Below are 11,616 nucleotides of genomic sequence, written 5' to 3' on the forward strand. Positions count from 1 at the left end.
GCTTTGGGTTTATATTATGGCCATGGATGTGTGTTTTACTCATCAGTATCTATTATTATTATTATTTTCTTACACTTCACCTCTCTAGGTAAGTGACACACACCCGGCCATCTACATCAGGGATCCGTTTTCATCGGTTTGGACCGAACGTGTGTATGCGGCCTGACATTCACAGACATGACTAGGCATGATGGGAATTGTAGTTCCTGAACAACTGGAGGGCCGTAGTTTGAAGACACATGATGTGAAAGAGAACGTGATCAGACCAGGCCACCTTCTTCCATTGCTCCGTGGTTGAGTTATGACTAAGCAAAGAAATTGGTGAAACGCGTCGAAATTTTGAATCTGAATCTATTTGTAACCGGATCCAATAGAAAAGCGACCGGAGCTCAATTTGCTGAAAAAGTGAATGCTGGTTCTGATAGAAAGGTGTCAGAAGACACAGAGCATCGCAGTTTGTTGTGTATGGGGGCTGGGTAGCCGCAGACTGGTCAGGGTGCCCATGCTGACCCATGTCCACAGCCAGAAGTGCCTACAATGGGTGCATGAACATCAGAACTGGACCACAGAGCAATGGAACAAAGTGATTTAGGAAAAAAAACGATTAAAAAAAAAAAAAAAAGGAGGAAAAAATGGTTTATTGGTATAAAACCATCCAACATGAAAAGCGATATTGGTCACAGCATCATGACATCACAGAGGGCAGCGTGGTCTCTCATTAAGACAGCCCTGCGGATCAGGGCACAAGGGCGATACCAAGGCAAGTGTGTGAAAGCTTACCGGTATTTATACGCCTCTAGCGACGCCTGATCGTAGGCGATAATGCTGGCTCCATAATGCCAGGAGACACCCACTGGTGGACACCGGTACTGCAGCAAAAGGATCTAACAGTGCCACCAACAGGTGAAACCTTTCACTACAGTTCCTGACTGTTTGAAGACACCCGCTGGTGGACACCAGTACTGCGATCCACAGGGCCGACAGTGCCACCAACGGGTGAAAACTTTCCTGACAAGGCCTAAAGCAGGGGTCTCCAAACTTTCTACACAAAGGGCCAGTTTACTGTCCTTCAGACTTTAGGAGGGCCGGACTGTGGCCAGTGGGAGTAGAAAAGGGCCGAAGGCAGTGGCAGGGATGTATTTAGATTTTGTGCTGCCCTAGGCCTGACGAAACTCATGCACCCCCTAATTTAAATATGACCCACTCCTTCCTGTCAAGGCCACACCCCTTGTTGTTTAAGACCCACCCTGAAATTTTCAAGTAAGGACACCAGTTCTGATGGCCTGGGGGGGGGGGGGGAAGGATTCCCTTAATTTGCATAAATTTCCTCTCACTTCCTGTTTTGCTATGGGACAGGAAGTGAAGAGAAATCTCTGCAAAGGAACAGGGATGGTAAAAAATTTGAAGCAACGCCCCCCCCCCCCCCACAGTTGCAGAATGCCAACCGCCCACATACTGGAAGCAGTGCGGCCGATTTATGGGGGCGCTAAACTAATTTGCCTTAACAGTGTAGCGCAAGCCAGCGGGGACACTGTCCGTGCTGCCCCCCTGCAAAGTGCTGCCCTAGGCCTGGGCCTTGTTGGCTTAGGCCAGGATACAGCATTGGGCAGTGGGGAAAAAACAATGCCCGGTTGTTGGTGTCAGTGGGAGGAATTGTGTTCCAGCATTGGTCTTTTCTCCTCTACAGTTGTTCAAAGTACAGAAATTGTAAAGCTTGTCTGAGCAGTCAGGAAAAAAAAAAGGGAGGTGGAGAGCCGAAACTACACTCTGCAGAGCTCAGTGAGGAGAGCTCTCAGAGCTGATTGAAGGGAAGGGAAGAGACGCCCCCCTTCCCTTTCACACAACACGCAGGAACAGAGCTAAGGCTGTCAATCACAGGCTGTGTCCTGGAGCTCCACATCACCATTTTTCTCTTGGTGTCAGGAAAACTTGTCAGAAGTGATTCATGCAGAGAAACAACGCAGTGGACAGAAATGACACTTAGTGCTCTGGATTGAGACAAGTACACACTATAGAGGGGTATGCTTTGTTCATATTTCAGTGTCTAACCCTTGCAGTGTGGTGGGGGTGGGGGGGTAATCGTAGCAAAGGTATTTTTTCTGGTGCCCAGAGTGAGGTGGTAATAGAGCAAAAAAGGTGGTAATAGAGGTGTACCAGATGGCGTAGGCCACAGCAGGTAGAGGAGATCACGGAATCCTCTATTGGACTGGATTTTCTGTTTCCTTGACCGTTTGCTGTAAGATTTTTAGCCAATTCCGGTACCCGGCGCGGCTCAAACCTGTCCATGGATTGTTTTTCTCATTGTCTGTACTACAAATCACAAATAGAAAATCGCAGTTACTCAGTTTATTGGCGGTAAGGGAGCTGCTGGGGGAATTCACAACAAGCGTATTATTTAATAATCCGCACCACTGAGCTTTGCAGGACAGCGAGGGGTCCAATAGAAAACCAATTTATTATATTTTATTAAAAACTGAAATCTTATTTGCAGCTCCAAACGTAAGGGGCACACACTACAGTACTCAGTGTAGGGGGAGATTTACTAGGAGAGGGAAAAATATGGTGCAGCTCTACATAGAAACCAATCAGCTTCCAGGTTTTATTGTCAAAGCTTCACAACTTAAGACCCGGACCATTATGCAGGTGAAGGACCAGGCCCCTTTTTGCGATTCGGCACTGCGTCGCTTTAACTGACAATTGCGCGGTCGTGCGACGTGGCTCCCAAACAAAATTAGCGTCCTTTTTTTGTCCCCACAAATCTTTTGGTGGTATTTGATCACCTCTACAGTTTTTATTTTTTGCTCTATAAAGAAAAATAGAGCGACAATTTTTATTTAATTTATATTTATTTATTTATATTTATTTAATTCTTCTACATATTTTTGGTAAAAAAAAATCCCAATAAGCGTTTGATTGGTTTTCGCAAAAGTTGTATGGGCCAGATTCACAAAAGAGATACAACGGCGTATCTCCTGATACGCCGTCGTATCTCTGTTTCTAACTATGCGACTGATTCATAGAATCGGTTACGCATAGATAGGCAGAAGATCCGACAGGTGTAATGGACTTACACTGTCGGATCTTAGGATGCAGTACCGCGGCCGCCGCTGGGGGGAGTTTGCGTCGTAAACCAGCGTCGGGTATGCAAATTAGGAGTTACGGCGATCCACGAAGATTTTTCCCGTCGTTACGTCGTCGCGAGTGTTAGATTTCCGTCGCAAAGATAGGGCACCTTTAACATGGTGTAAAATTACTCCACCATGGTAAAGTATGCCTGTCTTTCCCGCGTCGCTTTTGAATTTTTTTTAAATCTTTTATTTTTCCTGGCGTAAATCTTTTTTCACGTCGCGATTCACAAAACGTCGGCGCGTCGTAATTTCACGCAAAGCACGTCGGAAAATTTGCGACGGGAGCATGCGCAGTACGTCCGGCGCGGGAGTGCGCCTAATTTAAATGGTACCCGCCCCATTTGAATTGGGCCTTCTTGCGCCGGACCTGTTTACGATACACCGCCGCAAATTTCCAGGTAAGTGCTTTCTGGATCGGGCACTAACTCAGAAAAATTTCGGCGGTGTAACGTAAACCGGTTACGTTTCGCTTTGCCCGCTGTACGTGAATCTGGCCCATAGTGTCTGCAAAATAGGGGATAGTTTTATGGCATTTTTATTAATAATTTTATTTTTTTAATAGTAATGGCGGCGATCAGCGATTTTTATCGTGACTGCGACATTATGGCGGACACTAAGGACAATTTTGACACATTTTTGGGACCATTGTCATTTTCACAGCAAAAAATGCATTTAAAATGCATTGTTTACTGTGAAAATGACAATTGCAGTTTGGGAGTTAACCACAAGGGGGCGCTGAAGGGGTTATGTATGACCTCATTTGTGTTTCTAACTGTAGGGGGATGTGGCTGTAGGTTTGACGTCATCGATTGTGATTCCCTATATAAAGGGAACACACAATCGATGACGGCGCCACAGTGAAGAATGGGGAAGGTGTGTTTACACACAGCTCTCCCCATTCTTCAGCTCCGGGGACCGATCGCGGGACTCCAGCGGCGATCGGGTCCGCAGGTCCCGCGGTCACGGAGCTTCGGACCGGCCCGCTCCTGCGACCCACAGCTGGGCACTTAAAGAGGACGTACCTGTACGTGCTTGTGCCCAGCCGTGCCATTCTGCCGACGTAAATGTGCAGGAGTCGGTCCTTAAGTGGTTAAAGGAGGCTTCCAGATTCCGATAAGCCCCCTGCCCACAGACCCCCACAACCACCGGCCAGGGTTATGGGGAAGAGGCTCTTGTCCTTAAATTATTTTTCCCATTATGGGCGTAAGTGTGGCCCCATCTCAAGTTTTTGCCTAAGGCCTCACGAAGCCTAGAGCCGCCTCTGGACCCCGACTTTAATGTCAGGATCCACCCCGATGCCTGACTGGCAGCTCCTGTCCCGTCCACAGCCCTGCGCTCCATTGAGCACTGGAGAGGCAGAGTAACGGTGATCTGACGATATGGTTCCAGCTATCGAGATGGTTCCTGTAAGGACTGCGCAGGCTCAATCCTTGCCGACGGAAAACTCCAAACCTCGGCCGGCATCCAGGGCGACGTGGAATTTGATGAAAGTGGCCAGTCGGCCTCACGTCCTCGCTACGCTTGCTCGGCCTCCTGGCTCTTTTTTTTTTAACATCCTCCAATCCACGGGGATGTTAACCACTTCAGATCTGTAGGACGTCCTGGGACGTCCTCCACTTTGAGCGGTGATATCTGAATGATGGGTGCAGCTGCAGGCATCATTCAGATATCGCCGTCTTCAGCTGGCGATTCTGTGCACCATAAGAACAATCAAAGTGGCGGATCCGCCGCTCGATCGTTCTTCTAGGCAGCGGGAGGGGACGTCCCCCCCCTCCCGCCGCCATCCGGTGCTTCTCCGGGCTCTCCCGTGCCATCGGGGGCCCGGAGAGCGAATCGTCCGGCGCTCGTTGTTGAACCATAGAGATGACTGGTGACCAGACGGTCACAGTCATCTCTAAGACCGTCGGAGGTACCCGGAAGTAAACAAAGCCGCTATAGCGGCTGTCGGCATGTAATCGGTGAAATTTTTTTCACCGATTTCATGCTTGTAAGCCTGGAAGATAGATGTGGGGTCTTATTGACCCCACATCTCTCCATAAAGAGGACCTGTCACACTGATTCCTATTACAAGGGATGTTTACATTCCTTGTAATAGGAATAAAAGTGATCAAAAAAAAAAAAATGTCAAAAAAAGTGTAAAAAGAAAAAAATGAAGTAAAAAAATAAAAAAAAATAATAAAAATTTTTTTAAAACGCCCCTGTCCCAGTCGCTCGCGTGCAGAAGCGAACGCACATGCAAGTATGTAAACACCGCTCAAACCCCACATGTGAGGTATCATCGCGTGCGTTAAAGCGTGTGCAACAATTCCAGCACTAGACCTACTCTGTAACTCAAAAATAGTAACCTGTAAAAAAAAATTAAAGCGTTGCCTATGGAGATTTTTAAGTACCGAAGTTTGGCGCCATTCCATGAGTGTGCGCAATTTTAAAGCGTGACATGTTAGGTATCTATTTACTCGGCGTAACATCATCTTTCACATTATACCAAAAAATTGGGCTAACTTTACTGTTTTGTTATTTTTTAATTCATGAAACTGTTTTTTTCCTTAAAAAAAAGGTGTTTGAAAAATTATTGCGCAAATACCATGCGAGAAAAAAAGTTGCAATGACCGCCATTTTATTCCCTAGGGTGTCTGCTAAAAAAAAATATATATAATGTTTGGGGGTTCTGATTAATTTTCTAGCAAAAAAATTGTGATTTTTACATAAAGGAGAAAAGTGCCAAAATAGGCCCGGTAACGAAGTGGTTAAGGAATGAGCCTGGATGCCGGCCGAGGTTCTGAGATTTCCGTCGGCAAGGATTGCGCATGCGCAGTCCTTACAGGAACCATCTTGATAGGGGAACCTTAACGACAAGTCACCGGCTCTATGCTCACAGAAGACTTGAGTGATCAGCTGTCTTTGATCGCTCAATTCTCGGTCTTGGAGGCGGGGGGAGACAGATTGAGCATCTGACCGATGTTGCATCCACCTAGGTGAGTATGGATGTTTTTTTCCCCCACACTTCTCTTAAAATCTCTTCTATAGAGTGTGAGCATAACGCCTTGGCGATGGCGCCCTCAATGAAATGGTTAAACATGCCATGGTGAAAGATCCGGAATCCGCAATGTTTACAGGTGTGGAACAAGCTGCAGGTGACTAGAATGTGTCAGTGTGACCTCGCTCGCTGCGATTTACCTTCACTTATATTGCAGTAGCGAATCATGGCGCTGCGCTCTGCATTGCTGCGGGCACATCACCACCTTAATGTTTATTTCTCTGAATTTTAATAGAAGGAGCGGCCGTGACTCACACACAGTGCCGGGATCACCAGGTCTTTGTGTTTGCCAGCTATGATCACCTGGCATAAAGGAAAATAGCAGGAATACGCCACCTGCAATGCAGTGCAAGCAATTAAAGAGAACCTGTCACAGGTGAGAGCCATGCTAAAAAAAAAAGGTCCTGAAATGCTCACGTTGCAGCGGTGGCTGGTATTAGTGGATTTGGTGCATGGAGCACACAATAAAGGGGGTATCTAAAAAAAAAAAAAAAAAAATTATAAAAAAAAATTGTATATTCGTCTAGAGAAATTGCATTTACATCTCTTCTGTACAAACTGACCAGCTGTGAGAATGGGGGCAAAACCAATACATTATTTCCTCTTCTGGTCCAATGTTCTACAAATGTTATGAGCAGTATTAACCACTTAACCCCCGGACCATATTGCTGGTCAAAGACCAGAGCACTTTTTGCGATTCGGCACTGTGTCGCTTTAACTAACAATTGCGCGGTCGTGGGATGTGGCTCCCAAACAAAATTGGCGTCCTTTTTTTCCCACAAATAGAGATTTCTTTTGGTGGTATTTGATCACCTCTGCGTTTTTTAGTTTCTGCGCTATAAACAAAAATAGAGCGACAAATTTGAAAATAATGAATATTTTTTTTTTTTGCTATAATAAATATCCCCCAAAAACATATAAAAAAAAATCATTTTTTTCCTCAGTTTCAGCCGAGACGTATTCTTCTTCATATTTTTCGTTAAAAAAATCGCAATAAAAGTTTATTGATTGGTTTGCGCAAAAGTTATAGCGTTTACAAAATAGGGGGTAGTTTTATGGCATTTTTATTAATATATATATTTTTTTACTACTAATGGCGGCGATCAGCGATTTTTTTTTCGGTACTGCGACATTATGGCGGACACTTCGGACACTTTTGACACATTTTTGGGATCATTGGCATTTTTATAGCGATCAGTGCTATAAAAATGCATTGGATTACTATAAAAATGTCATTGGCAGGGAAGGGGTTAACACTAGGGGGCGGGGAAGGGGTTAAGTATGTTCCCTGGGTGTGTTCTAACTGTAGGGGGGCGGGGAGGCCTCACTAGGGGAAATGACTGATCGCTGTTCATACAGTGGCCGCTTTGCGAGGTGACGTAGAGCTACGTGCTCTCGTGCAGGGGAGCCGACCTGCCGCCGTTGTTTAATAACTGCGGCGGCTGGTCGGCAAGTAGTTAAAAAATAGGTTAATTGATAATGAACAAAGAGTGAATCCGAACAATACTGCATTTTGGCCACTAGATGGAGATGAGAATCATAAGAAATGCATTTGTAACAAGAGATACAATGTAACAATTCTAGGGAACACTGGAGGTAAGTAGCAAATAAGGCCCCTTTCACACCAGTGGACCAATCGGGTTTACCTGTCAGTTTTTCAGGCGGACCCGATTGGAACACCCTATAGTTCTCTATGGGGCAGCGGATGTCGGCACACCTGTCTGCTGACACCCGCCGGGCATCCGATCCGATTAAATCCGCTGAAAACGCACCTATGCTGTTCGCCTTTCATCCAGTGGACTGGATTGGATGACAATCGGGTGGAAACGGACATGCAGTCGGATGTAAACGGAGATAAATAGATGATCATAGTGGGGTTTTTTTTTTGCTGGTCGGTCATCCAGCCCCTCACTTACCCCATCTAGCTAGGCAGCAGGCCACGGCTTCCATCGCGTCTCCTCCTCCTCTGCATCGCGGCGGCTTCCGCCATGCGTCTTCTCACTCCGCCTCCTTCTAGGCGTCCAATAGGATCGCCTGTGTTTTCAGTCAATCAGGTGACGGGTCTCAGGACCCGCTTCCTGATTGGCCAGGAGGAGGATCAGTGTGACAATAGCGAATATTGATTCGCTATTGTCACACAACTCTGCACCCTGAGCCCACCCTTTTTTGAAGCCTATTAGGGCCTCTGGTTCTAATCACGTGCTTCAAAAAAAAAACACCCCTGCCATTGGAATCCATGTGTCTGGCGCCCTGCATGTTACCTGTCAGGGAGAGAAATGCTGATCTTCTGTTCATACAATGTATGAACAGCGATCAGTCATTTCCCCATGTCAGTCCCACCCCCCCTACAGTTAGAACACACCCAGGGAACATACTTAACCCCTTCCCCGCCCCCTAGTGTTAACCCCTTCACTGCCAGTGGCATTTTTATAGTAATCCAATGCATTTTTATAGCACTGATCGCTATAAAAATGCCAATGGTCCCAAAAATATGTCAAAAGTGTCCGAAGTGTCCGCCATGATGTCGCAGTACCGAAAAAAAAATAGATATTTTTGGGGGATATTTATTATAGCAATAAGTTAAAAATATAAAAAAAATTCAAAATTGTCACTCTATTTTTGTTTAAAGCGCAAAAACTAAAAACCGCAGAGGTGATCAAATACCACCAAAAGAAAGCTCTATTTGTGAGGAAAAAAGGACGCCAATTTTGTTTGGGAGCCACGTCGCACGACCGCGCAATTGTCAGTTAAAGCGACGCAGTGCCGAATCGCAAAAAGTTCTCTGGTCATTGGCCAGCAATATGGTCCGGGGGTTAAGTGGTTAATTAGGGGGCAGAGCGCATTGATAGGTGGGGTAGCTCCCATAGCCCCTAATGGACAGGCCGCCACTGCTTGACACCTGCCGAAAGGAAAACAAAAATCTTGCTAACTGATGGACACGTCAGATCTCGTCACTGATTCGCACCAAGGGATATATCCTGGGCCCCGCCGCTAAAAGTAAAAAAAAAGGGGCTGGGTCTCTGTTGATGTCATTGACCATATATGGCCACGACTAAATGCAGTTTGTTGATGACTAGTCAGCACTGAAACCTAAAATAGTTGGTTTGGTATGAAAATGGTGGTAGTGGGCATGTACACACCCACAGAAGCATGGCCAACAATAAAACAATGAAGAAGGCCACATGCCTGAACAAGGGCCGCCATGATAAGATTGCCAGGTTTTATTTCAATTAAATGTAAAAGGTATAAAAAGACTGGAAATACTAACGAAACCTCTTAAAGATCATGGGCCAGATCCACGAAGCAGTTACGCTGGCGTATCTATTGATACGCCGCATAACTTCTAGGTTGCTCCGGCGTATCTTTGTTTTGTATCCACAAAACAAGATACGCCTGAAGCTGGGCTAGATCCGACTGGCGTACGTCTTAGTACGCCGTCGGATCTAAGGTGCATATTTACGCTGGCCGCTAGGTGGCGCTTCCGTCGATTTCCGCTTCGAGTATGCAAATTAGCTAGATACGCCAATCCACAAACGTACGACCGGCCGGCGCATTTTTTTACGTCGTCTCCGTAAGACTTTTTTCGGCGTAACGTTACCCCTGCTATATGAGGCGTACACAATGTTAAGTTTGGACGTCGGGCCAGCGTCGAATTTTACGTTGTTTACGTAAAACGTTCGCGAATAGGGCTTTACGTAGAATTACGTTCACGTCGAAAGCATTGGCTTGTTGCGGGTTAATTTGGAGCATGCGCACTGGGATACCCCCACGGACGGCGAATGCGCCGTTAAAAAAAAACGTCATTTTCGAGGGGTCAAGAGTACACGTATTAACATAAAACACGCCCACAACTTAGTGATTTGAATTGCGCGCCCTTACGCCGACATATTTACACTACGCCGCCGTAACTTATGGTGTAAATTCTTTGTGGATACGGGAAATACGCTGTAAGTTACGGCGGCGTAGTGTATCTAAGATACACTACGCCGTAAAGAAGCGCCGCGCTTTGTAGATCTGGCCCCATATGTGTGATTGGGCTTGGATCATCTTTAAAGCTGAACTCTGGGCACAAAAACTGTCATGCAAATATATTCCTCGATACATATGAAGGATCTAAAACCACAATGTGCAGAGAATAGAGCTGTGGGAGGAGCCCAGCAAGCCCCACCCACTACAGCCTGCTTGCATTAAACTACAGGAGGGGGCGGAGACAAGAACAGTCACCTTGTACATGAAGAGAGAGCAGGATGTGTGTTGGACTTTGCCCCACAGTTCAGTGCTTTTGGATCCAAGTCTGCCATCTTATGAACTCTAATATGAACTGAAAGGAACGCCAAATGGAAAGATCTGATACCCATTAACACCTCTTTCGGAAGAAAGTGACATATTCAAGCTCAACTGCGTCATCAGACTTCAAAGACTGAAGACCGGTGCTCAGGCTGGGATGTTCCATCCCCCAATATAAAAGATTTATAGTCAGAAAGCTGGCAACTTGGTGACCTTCAACTGATTAACATGTACAGTGTTCATAAATAGATGGCAACATGTTTCAGCCACAATGGCCTTCCTCAGGCCAAAAAGCGTTGCAATTTATAGACACTGTACATGTTGATCAGTCGCCAACAAAGATTTTGCAACAATAAGAGTTGCCGACTTTCTGACTGTGAATCTACAAATTATACCTCACCCTGTCCAAAAAATAACTGACACAGAGTTTTCAAGACAACCAATCAGACAATACCCACATTACATTCTCTACAAAAAAAAATTACCCTTGCAGGACCCCAAACAAGGATTAAATGCTTGTTACCTATAGGGGACAAGGAATAAGGTGTAATACTAAACTTACTCCTCGCTCCAGCAGGTTCTCTCCATTTGTACGGCGGTTTCTCCAAAACGTCTTCTATTAGATGCTCTGGGCCATGATCACACAATAATGTCATCAAGTATAATGCAGGGCCGATAGCAGTAAATTGCACAGGGGGATACTGATATACCACCCACAAGCTAGAGCTGAAGACAGTTCTCGACCCTGCCGAAGAGAGGGGGGATATGAGTATCACATCTTATATGTCATCTCCTAGAGCAGTGTGTCAGGTCACCTGTGGCTGGGTGACAAGTGCACCCCGTTGGGGTCAGGGATGCACCACAGGGTAGTGAACCCTATAGCCGACTGCTGCTATCTGAGAGGAAGCGTGAACCCAAGATCGCCCAGGGCGCGGAGTCTAACACCCAGCTTTGTGTTCACCAGAGCCTCTAGTGCTGAGGATGGCCTTCGCCACAGCTGGATCCAGGTCGCGACCCCTGGGATCCTCTAGGTCACGCTCCGCAGAGAGAGAGGGGAAGCAGCAAGCAGGACAAATGGTAGTGATGGGTAAGCCGCGGTCAGGGCAACAGGCAGACTAGGGTAACCGAGGGACAGGCAAAAGGTCAAGGGCACAGGCAAACAGG

This window comes from Rana temporaria, chromosome 5 (genome assembly GCF_905171775.1).
Source record: "Rana temporaria chromosome 5, aRanTem1.1, whole genome shotgun sequence".
NCBI lineage: Eukaryota > Metazoa > Chordata > Amphibia > Anura > Ranidae > Rana > Rana temporaria.